The 11,373-nt window shown below is 42.7% G+C and overlaps 1 protein-coding gene across 1 annotated transcript in view; it reads right to left on the bottom strand.

The window, feature by feature from the left end:
• Nucleotides 1-4,618, bottom strand: part of LOC134730697 (putative postmeiotic segregation increased 2-like protein 3) — a 28,134-nt gene extending 23,516 nt beyond the window's left edge. Inside the window, exon 1 of the mRNA XM_063605846.1 lies at nucleotides 4,608-4,618. The gene's annotated coding sequence lies outside the window, so the exon portion shown is untranslated. The remainder of the gene's footprint in view (nucleotides 1-4,607) is intronic.
• Nucleotides 4,619-11,373: the final 6,755 nt, after the last annotated feature.

The following is an 11,373-nucleotide window of genomic DNA, read 5'->3' as shown; positions in this document are numbered from 1 at the left end:
TTGCCACAGTCCAGGAGCATTTGAAGGCACAATGCAGGGGCTCAGATTGGCACAGAATTCTTTTGTGAAATATCAGTGCCACAGATTGTAACAGATAGCTTCATGCACACTCTGCATTTTATTGGTTTGTTTGGGAAATGTTGGCCATTGAATTATTCATAGATTTATTTCAAATAGTTTGGAAATTGTTGTACTTTTGAAAACATGCTGTTCCTGTAGTTTTTTGATGAGAGTTATAGTTGTTATATATACATAAAGATAATTTTCATTTTTAAGAGACAATTCTTTTTATCCTAAATATTTTATTATCTTTAAATTTGTTTCTGTATTATTATATGTGCTCCTGAAGTGAGCACTCTTTTTATCTATGATACTTCCATAATAATCTCTTCTATTTATAGCTATTGGTAGTTCCCCACCAGAAAAAAACATAATTCTGGTGATAGAAATTTTTATTTGCTGTTTAGGTTTGTGACTGAATTGTGAGAATTCAGTTGTGATTTTTAACATGTCTCAGATATATATACTAACACGTCTAATATATACTATCTATTTTATTGGTTTATTTTGAAAAACATGGATATAGAATTATTTAAATATTATTTTATTTATTGAAATATTTATTAAATATATTTATTTATTTAAATATTATTACTTTCAATATTATTTTAAATATTTTGGAAATACTGGTATTTTTGAATAGATGCTGTTTCTATAAAGCTGTGTGATGGGTGTTATAACTGTTGTATACACATACATATAATTTTGTTTTCCTTTTTAAGAGAGGATTCTTTTCATCCTAAATCTTTTACCTTTCAATCTTTGTATCTATTATTACACGTGCTGCTGAAGGGAGCATGGTTTTTATCTATGATACTTAGTTAACATATATATTACATTTATAGCTATGTGGTAGTTCCCCTAAATTCTTGTAAAAATAAATTTTTATTTGATATTTCATATATGTTTGAAATGTGAGAATTCAGATGTAATTTTTTATCTTGTTTTGGCATGTTTGTATGTTAAAGAGGATGTGTGTTCTAAAGGAGGACACGAGCTGTGTGTTTTCAAGAGAACAATAGAGTGCGTCTCTTGGGGAAACATAATAAAAATGAACTTTTCTCACCTTCACAGCAATTGTGATCATATTGGTCTGGATTGATTATTTGCTGCCCAGTGACATTTTTCCTTAATGGGGTTGTGGTTATTTGAACATATTTATTAGCTCTGGAAGATAATCCTGTGCTGTTTTTTATGTAGAAAAAACCATAAGGCTGGGTGCAGTGCTCACACCTACAATCCCTGAAGTTTTGCAGGTCATGGCGGGAGGATCACCTGAAGCCAGGAGTTTGAGGCCAGCCTCAGCAACATAGCATCTACATCTATTTTTAATTTTTATTTTTTAAAGAAAAACAATAGAAGAGAAGGCTGATCCCAAGCTACAGGGTTTTTTGTTTGTTTGTTTGTTTGTTTTGGAGACAGAGTCTTGCTCTGTCTCCCAGGCTGGAGTGCAGTGGCACAACCTCGGCTCCCTGCAACTTTCACCTCTGGGTACAAACAAATTATCCTGCCTCAGCCTCCCAAGTAGCTGGGACTACAGGCACCCGTCTGTACATCCGACTAACTTTTGTAAAAATAGTAGAGACAAGGTTTCACCATGTTGGCCAGGCTGGTCTCGAACTCCTGACTTCAAGTGATCCACCCACCTCGGTCTCCCAAAGTGCTGGGATTACAGGCATGAGCTACTGCGCCCAGATGCCAAGCTAGAGTTTTAAGGCAGGAAATGAGAGAAAGATATTGAGAGAGGAAAACCAGGTGGTAAAAAAACTCTAAAGGTGGCCGGGCGTGGTGGCTCACGTCCATGATCCCAGCAGGAGTTTGAGACCAGCCTGGCCAACATGGAGAAACCCTGTCTCTACTAAAAATACAAAAATTAGGCAGGCGTGGTGGTGCACGCCTATAATCCCAGCTATTTGGGAGGCTGAGGCAGGAGAATCACTAGCAGAGATTGTGTCTCCTCACCCCCTCTCAAAAAAAAAAAAAAAAAAAAGAAAGTTCCTGCAGCAGTTAAAGCTGTGAAAGACAGGCACTCTGCCATGCAATTCTTTGTGATTTTTCTCTTTTCTTTTTGGAGTTGGGGTCTTGCGCTGTCACCCAGACTGAGGTGCAGTGGTGTGGTCATAGCTCACTGCGGCCTCAGACTCAAGCTCAAGCGATCCTGTTACCTTGCCTTTCAAATTGCTGGGATTATAAGCATGAGCCACTGCATCTGGCCTGTGTGACACAATTCTGTTTTTTATCTTTTTTTCTGGGGGGGAAGGGGGATGGAGTCTCGCTCTGTCACCCAGGCTGGAGTGCGGTGGCGTGATCTTGGCTCAATGCAAGTTCCGCCTCCTGGGTTCACGCCATTCTCCTGCCTCAGCCTCCCGAGTAGCTGGGACTACAGGCACCCGCCACCATGCCTGGCTAATTTTTTGTATTTTCAGTAGAGACGGGGTTTCACTGTGTTAGCCAGGATGGTCTCGATCTCCTGACCTCGTGATCTGCCCGCCTTGGCCTCCCAAAGTGCTAGGATTACAGGCGTGAGCCACCGCACCCAGCCTATGTGATGCAATTCTGATGTCAACTCCCGGATGTTACCTCAAATGCCACAGGTTAAGGCCACCAGCCCCCACTAGGCTGCCCTCGCTTTAGACACACCTGCAGGCTTGGGTGTCCTCAGACCACATGTACTTCTCACCAACTGGCTGCAAATTTGGAGGTTCCCACCATGCCCTCAAGTTCGATAACTCACTAAAACAATTCACAGAATGCAGAAAAGCATGATACTTTCTTTCTCTTTTTTTTTTTTTTGAGACGGAGTCTTGCTCTGTCTCCCAGGCTGGAGTACAGTGGCCACCATGCTTGGCTAATTTTTGTATTTGTATTAGAGACGGGGTTTCGCCATGTTGGCCAGGCTGGTCTTGAACTCCTGACCTCAGGTGATCCACCCGCCTTGCAGTCCCAAAATGCTGGGATTATAGGCATAGCCACCATGCCCGGTCGACTTCTAGAGTTTCAATAACAGAGATGTGATTCAAGAAGGGAGACATGTTTTGTAGATGGCAGGAGCTTCATGAAAAGAAGCCAATGAAGGGCAGGACGTGTAGCTGTCTACCTACAGGAAACCAGCCAGGAGCCTCCCCACAGGGACTTCAGCACAGATGGCCGGGAAAATCTGCATTAACCTGACCTCTGGACCTAAGAGAGGACAAGGCCTTGACCATTTCTACAGACTCACAAGATGCAATCTATGTGGTCCATGCCCATGGTGTGATCTGGGAAACAGGGGACCTTCTAAATGCCAACAACAAGGAAATCAAATGTGCAACAAACAGAAATACCGGCATTGACGTGGGCCATGGAGAGGCCTAAACAGATGACTGCAGTTCACTGCCAAGGTCATCAAAGGGGTGACTCTGAAATAATAAATTTCAGGTGCCACGGCCCAAATAGCTGCATGAGTTGGGGAAGTCCTCCACATGCCTCTGCTTCTTTCAGTACCTGTTTATGAAATAAGCCGAGGTACTTCCCTGGGGAATTTCCTTTCTCTTTCTTTCTTTCGAGACGGAGTCTTGCTCTGTCGCCCAGGCTAGAGTGCAGTGGTGCAATCTCGGCTCAATGTAACCTCTCCCTCCTGGGTTTTAGCAATTCTCCTGCATCAGACTTCTGAGTAGCTGAGATTACAGGTGCATGCCACCATGCCCAGCTAATATTTGTATTTTTAGTAGAGACAGGGTTTCACCATCTAGGCCAGGCTGGTCTTGAACTCCTGACCTCGTGATCCACCCGTCTTGGCCTCCCAAAGTGCTGGGATTACAGGTGTGAGCCATCACGCCCAGACTTTTGTTTTATTTTTTGAGACGACGTTTCACTCTTGCTGCCCACGCTGGAGTGCAATGGCACGATCTCAGCTCACTGCAACCTCCTCCTCCCAGGTTCAAGCGATTATCCTGCCTCAGCCTCTCGAGTAGCTGGGATTACAGACACCCAACACCAAACGCAGCTAACTTATTGTATTTTTAGTAGAGATGGGATGTCACCATGTTGGCCAGGATGGTCTTCAACCCCTGACCTCTAATGATCCACCTGAATTGGTTTCCCAAAATGTTGGGATTACAGGCACAAGCCACTGCGCCCAGCCCCTCCCATACCTCTTTTGGTCAAGGCAGCACAATTCAGAAGAATCTTGCCAGGGAAGACTGGTAAATGGACGTCGACGTGATGCCTATGGCTCCTGGTGGATTTAGATACCTCCTGGTGCTTATTGATATCTTTACCAGTTGCACGGGGGCTTTTCCATGCCAGACTGAAAACGCAGGAGATCAATGATCAACCTTCAACTATTTACTAGCAGAACACTGAGGGGACTGTGCGGTCACCAATACCTCCTATTGCACTTGGATAAACACCTCCCAGGAAATACAGATGAATAGAAAGGACATAGTCAAACAAGCAGAATGGCTGCATTCCTTCAACCAGAAGGGCCATTAGTCTGTTTTCACACTGCTATAAAGAACTATGAGAAACTGGGTAATTTATGAAGAAAAGAGGTTTAATTGACTCACAGTTCTGCAGGCTGTACAGGAAGCATGGCTGGGGAGGCCTCAGGAAACTGACAATCATGGCAGAAGGCGAAGGGGAAGCAGGCACGTCTGGCCATGTTGGAGCAGGAGAGACAGAGAGAGTGAAGTGGGAGGGCTGCACGCTTTTAAACAACCAGATCCCACAAGCGCTCACTCAATATCACGAGAACGGCAAGGGGGAAGTCGGCCCCCATGAGCCAATCACCTCCCACCAGCTCCCTCCCACAACACTGGGAATTACAATTTGACATGAGATTTGGGTGTGGATACAGAGCTGAACCATGTCAAGGGTAGTTCAACCGCTGAGATTGATTGATTGATTGATTGACTGAGATGGAGTCCTGCTCTGTTACCTAGGCTGGAGTGCAGTGGCACAATCTCGGCTCACTGCAACCTCCGCCTCCCGGGTTCAAGCGATTCTCCTGCCTCAGCCTCCCGAGTAGCTGGGACTACAGCACATGCCACCATGCCTAGCTAATTTTTGTATTTTTAGTAGAGACAGGGCTTCACCATGTTTGCCAGGCTGGTCTTGAACTCCTGACCTCGTGATCACCCTGCCTCGGCTTTTCTTTTGCTGGAATTACAGGCGTGAGCCACTGCACCCGGCCAACAACTGAGATTTAGAAGGCAGTCGAGTCCACTATACCGCACCTCACCTGGTTTCTTCCTCTGTTGGGGCCCCTCGTGGCCACTGTTCTGTTACTTTTTGGTCCTATTTATTTAAATGGATGGTGAGCTGTTTGTCCTCCAGGCTCCAACACTTCCACCTTCAGCTTGTATTACAACAATACCAGCCTTTCAAGCTACTCCGGGTGACCCCAGAACTCATTTGAACTCAGAAGCCCAAGAGTTTCATTCCTTTCACTTTAGGGGACTCAGTGCCCTGCTCAGCATGAAGTCGAAGCAGAAGCGTGACCTCCATCCCTAATCCCTCAAGAATGAGGAGTGGAAGGTGTTGGCAGGAGGGTGGGGGTGAGGTTTGTAGATCTGTAACTGCATCAGACCAAATCTGGTTCAACTTTTTTTTTTTTTTTTTTGACGGAGTTTCACTCTTGTCACCCAGGCTGGAGTGCAATGGTATGAACTCAGCTCACTGCAACCTCCACCTCCTAGGTTCAAGTGATTCTGCTGCCTCAGCCTCCAGATAGCTGGGATTATAAGGGTGCACCACCACACCTGGCTAATATTTATATGTTTAGTAGAGACGGGGTTTTACCATTTTGGCCAGGCTGGTCTTGAAGTCCTGACCTCCACCTGCCTTGGCCTCCCAAAGTGCTGGGATTACAGGCGTGAGTCACTGCACCCGGCTCAGTTCAACTTTTATGTAATGAGGTTGTCAGTTGTTTTTCAATTGCCATGGACCCACAGGTTGAAGGGCATGTACCCTGTGCATGCCCAGGGTAACCAAGCATGCAACCACGGAGTGGAAACTAAAAGCTCGGCCTGAAGAGCTGAGACTGATTTAAGAACTGGACACTCCATGGCAGGAGCCAGGATCCAATCAGATTGAGTTTTGCTGTCACCCCATGGCAGGATCCAGTCAGATCACACCTCCCAGCATTACTTTATTGCAAGATCCAATCAAATCACAACTCATTACCCTATGCTTATAAAACCTGACATAGCCCCAAGCTGGGTAAGGGAGATTTGAGTATTTCTTCCTGCGTTCTTGCTAGCTGACTTACAAAAAAGCTTTAAAAAAAAGGCCACGCGTGGTGGCTCATGCCTGTAATCCCAGCACTTTGGGAGGCTGAGGCAGGCAGATCACTTGAGGTCAGGGGTGCAAGACCAGCCTGGCCAGCATGGTGAAACCCTATCTCTACTAAAAATACAAAAATTAGCTGGTCATGGTGACACATACCTATAATCCCAGCTACTTGGGAGACTGAGGCAGGAGAATCACTTGAACCCAGGAGGTAGAGGTTGCAGTGAGCCAAGATCACACCACTGCACTCCAGCCTGGCCGACAGAGTGAGAAGACTCTGTCTAAAAACAGAACAGTTAAAATTAGCACCAAATGCTTTACGAGTAAAAAAAGTTTTTAGCTGCATATGTTTAAGTAACTTTTTAGATTGTAAAAAATACACATACAAAATGGAAAGGCACAAAGAAGAGAGCAAAAAGTGCATGAGATCTCACATCCAAGGATAACCGCTGAGAACATGAAAGTGCTGACTCTTCCAGCCTTTATACTATACACATTTAGGCCGTTGTTTTGTTTTTATAAAACCGTAATCATATAATACAGATAGTTTTATAATCTGGTTTTTAAACACAACAATTATATAACATTTAGCTGTTTCTTTTGCATTCAGATTCATAAGGGTTCCAGTAACTCATTTATCAGAAAACCAAGAGAAACAGTCTCATTAAAATATAAGTACATAAGGCAGGCATGGTGGCTCACGCCTATAATCCCAGCACTTTGAGAGGCCGAGGTGGGCGGATCACCTGAGGTCAGGAATTCGAGACCAGCCTGGCCAGCCTGGACCACACGGTGAAACCCCGTCTCTGCTAAAAATACAAAAATGAGCCAGGTGTGGTGGTGCGCGCCTGTAATTCCAGCTATTCAGAAGGCTGAGGCAGGTGAATCGCTTAAACTCGGGAGGTGGAGGTTGCAGTGAATCGAGATCGTGCCACTGCACTCCAGCCAGGGCGCCAAAGTGAGACTCCATCTCAAAAAAAGATAAAAATTAAAAATAAAAAAAATATACATATATATGTATATATATTTTTCCAGACAGGGTCTTACTCTGTCTCCCAGTCTGAAATACAGTGGCGCAATCATAGCTCACTGCAGCCTCAAGTTTCTGGGCTCAAGTGAATCTCCCACTTCAGCTTCCCAAGTAGCTGGAACTACAGGTGGATGCCACCATGCCCAGTCAATTTTTTTTTTAATTTTTCATAGAAACAGAGTCTCACTATGTTGCCCAGTCCTAATAAACACTATGTGATGAAAAGAAAAAAGTAAATCACCCTAAAGTTAAGTCTTTAATGTTAAGTCTTTAACGAGAAATGCAAATAAAGCATTTCTCAATAGATTATGGCAAGAGAATCAACTGAAGAATAAACATCTTTAGTAAATCTTTTGCTCATGTGCATTAACCAATACTCTTGAAAACCAAGATTAATTTACTGTACCTTCTTAATATTCCTTTGAAATTCCTTATGGCGCACAGGTAGTGTAGAAAATAACTGCTTCACGCTGACTGTGGTCCCTCTGGGGTGGGGGTAGGGGGTTTTCTGGATTATTTTCCCATTGTGATCAAACACCAGTCGAGTCCCAACCTTCACCGATGCAAGGCAGGTAGAAATGGTGACATCGCTGTGAGAGAATACCAGGCGTGGTGTGTTCAGTGAGAGACCCGTGATGTTGAGCATTGACTACGCTTTTCTTCACTTGCTTTTCTCTCAAAACTTTCTTAAAAAGCTGATGATCCCTCTGAGATAACCAAGATCTAAACGGTTGAGGAGTCATCATAAAATCTAAGGTTTGGCATCTAAAAGACAGTGAGACAGAGAGCACTAAAGATGCTTTGTTTTGATAAAAGCTTTGATTTCATTTTTCAGGTTGAATTGCCAAACCATAAATGATCTCAAGGTTTATTTATTCACAAATAGAGATTTGTTTTGTTATTATTCTTCAAATAAAATTGTTTTAAAGAATTTTTTAAAGAATTAAAAAAATTTTTTAAATTTTTAAAGAATCCAAGAGATATTATAATTAAAATGTATATGTAGGGCAGGGTGCAGTGGCTCATGCCTGTAATTCCAGCACTTTGGGAGGCCGAGGAGCGCAGATCACTTGAGGCCTGGAGTTCCAGACCAGCCTGGGCAACATGGCAAAACCCCATCTCTACTAAAAATACAAAAATTAGCCAGGAGTGGTGGTGCACGCTATAGTCCCAGCTCTTCAGGAGGCTGAGGCACGAGAATCACTTGAACCTGGGAGGCAGAGATTGCAGTGAGCTGAGACTGTGCCACTGCACTCCAACATGGGTGACAGAGTGAGACTCTGTCTAAAAAAAAAAAAATATATATATATATATACACATACATATATACACACACACATATGTGTATATATATACACACACACATATGTGTATATATATACACACACATATATATGTATATATATACACACACACATATATGTATATATATATTTAAATATAATTATAAAAATTTAGTATCTGGGCTATAATTAAATAGTGCTTTGGTGAAATGTTTCCCTAAAATTTGATGATGAAAAGCAATGGTAACTATCATTTATTACCTATATGTTATGTTAAAATTGAGAAGTTACTGTTCTAATAAGGGTAACCTTTTTTTTAACAATACTATTTGCTTCATTTCATTCATTTATTTCCCACATTTCAGAAGTACTAGGACTTAGATTGGCAGTGAGACAAAACAGAATTCAGAAGCTAGAAGCTGAGATACCGAGATAGAAAACTGTAAATAATAACGTTTCCAATTAACTTTCTGAGAGGTTTTTCTAAGGGGTCAAGTGAATGGATAAAAACATTGTATCACCTCAGTGCACACAGTGAGCTCAGAGCTTCCCCATGAAAGCCAAAAGTTTCAACCTCAGTTAGGTCGGCAAACTCTTGAATCTTACATGTGTGATGTTTCAGAGCTGAAAGAGACTGTAAAGTAAGGACTAAGATACCTCAAGTGCTAAAACAATGGATATACATGATATCTAGTAACTGGCTGAAAAAACTGTTTTTGCGTTTCCCAAGACAGTGTTACTCAAAATTCTGAGACATGTGGCCCAATTATTTTATAATAGAATTAGAAAAAGTCAACTTACTTAAGCCTTCAAAGTTTTCTTCTTCTACCCCACATCCATGGTCTGAAACTTCAATGAGATCCACTCCATAGTCCTTAAGCTTTAGATCTAGAAAGTTTAAATATTTATGTATTTATTAAAAATGGACCCATGCTAGAATGGCATGAACCCGGGGGGCGGAGCTTGCAGTGAGCCGAGATCACGCCACTGCACTCCAGCCTGGGAGACAGTGAGACTCCGTCTCAAAAAGAAAAAAAAAAAAAAAAAAATGGACCCATGCTATAAGCTTTTATATTGATATTATTTATAACATATGCAAATTGAAGAGTCATAACTATACCTTTAGTTAAAAGTACGAGTATCATTTTGTATATTTCATTTTTATAAAGCCCTTTCTGGCCATTTACTAGCCCAGATTAAATAGTTTAGCTTTTTCTTTCCTCTTTTTTTTTTTTTTTTTGTCCATAGGCTAGTCAAATGAAGCAGTTGGAGTGGAGAAGGAACAAAAAAATCTGTAACTGGTTGTGATCAATTAGTGGTTAACACCGTTGCACTTTGACCAGCCTTTTCTTTTGAAAGAAATAATTTTAACATACCCAGTAAGGAGAAAGGGGGGCAGGCGCGGTTGTTCATGCCTGTAATCCCAGCACTTTGGGAGGCCAAAGTGAGCAGATCACCTGAGGTCAGGAGTTCCAGACTAGCCTGACCAACGTGGAGAAACCCTGTCTCTACTAAAAATACAAAATTAGCCAGGTGTGGTGGTGCATGCCTGTAATCCCAGCTGCTCATAAGGCTGAGGCAGAATTGCTTGAACCCAGGAGGCGGAGGTTGCGGTGAGCCGAGATCGTGCTGTTGCACTATAGCCTGGGCAACAAGAGCGAAACTCCATCTCAAAAAAAAAAAAAAAAAAAGACAACTGGTTCTGGAATCAGACTTCCTGGATCCTATTTTATTAGCTTTATAATCCCAAAAAAAGGAAATTTCCTGTTCTTTAATTTCCTCATCTGTAAAATGAAGATAATAAGTTCTATCTCATAAAGTTACTCAGCTGATTAATAATTTTTTAGGTTTATTTTATTGTGTTATTTTCTTTTTTTTTTCTTGTTTTTTTTTTGAGATGGAGTTTTGCTCTTGTCACCGAGGCTGGAATGCAGTGGCATGATCTGATCTTGGCTCACTGCAACCTCCACCTCCGAGGTTCAAGCAATTCTCCTCCCTCAGCCTCCCGAGGAGCTGAGATTACAGCCATGCACCATCACATCTGGCTAATTTTTGTATTTTTAGTAGAGACAAGGTTTTACCATGTTGGTTAGGCTGGTCTTGAACCCCTGACCTCAAATGATCAGCCCTGCTCTGCCTCCCAAAGTTCTGGGATTATAGATGTGAGCCACTACTCCACGCCTATTTTATTTTATTTTATTGAGACGGAGTCTTGCTCTGTCCCAGGCTGGTGTGCAGTGGCACGATCTCGGCTCACTGCAACCTCTGCCTCCCGGGTTCAAGCAATTCTCATGCCTCAGCCTCCCAAGTAGCTGGGATTACAGGCTTCTGCCACCAGGTCCGGCTAATTTTTATATTTTTAGTAGAGACAGAGTTTCACCATTTTGGACAGGCTGGTCTCAAACTGCTGACCTCAGGTATCCACCCACCTTGGCCTCCCAAAGTGCTGGGATTACAGGTGTGAGCCACCACACCTGGCCTGCTTAATTTTTTTAATAGAGATGAGGTCTCACCATGTTGGCCAGGTTGGTCTTGAACTCTGGCCTCAAGCAATCCCCCCACCTTGGCCTCTCAAAGGGCTAGGATTACAGGCGTGAAACACCACGCCCAGCTATTCTGCAAATTAAATGAGATATTTCTGTGCAATTCTTAGCATAACACCTGCCTGGCACACCATAAGAACACAATAAAAGCTGTTGTTAGTATTATTACTACCTAGCTAAGTACTAG

Source organism: Pan paniscus, chromosome 6 (assembly GCF_029289425.2).
Source record: "Pan paniscus chromosome 6, NHGRI_mPanPan1-v2.0_pri, whole genome shotgun sequence".
Lineage (NCBI taxonomy): Eukaryota > Metazoa > Chordata > Mammalia > Primates > Hominidae > Pan > Pan paniscus.
The sequence above is the reverse complement of the archived record's forward strand: the minus strand, read 5'-3'. Positions and strand labels throughout refer to the sequence as shown.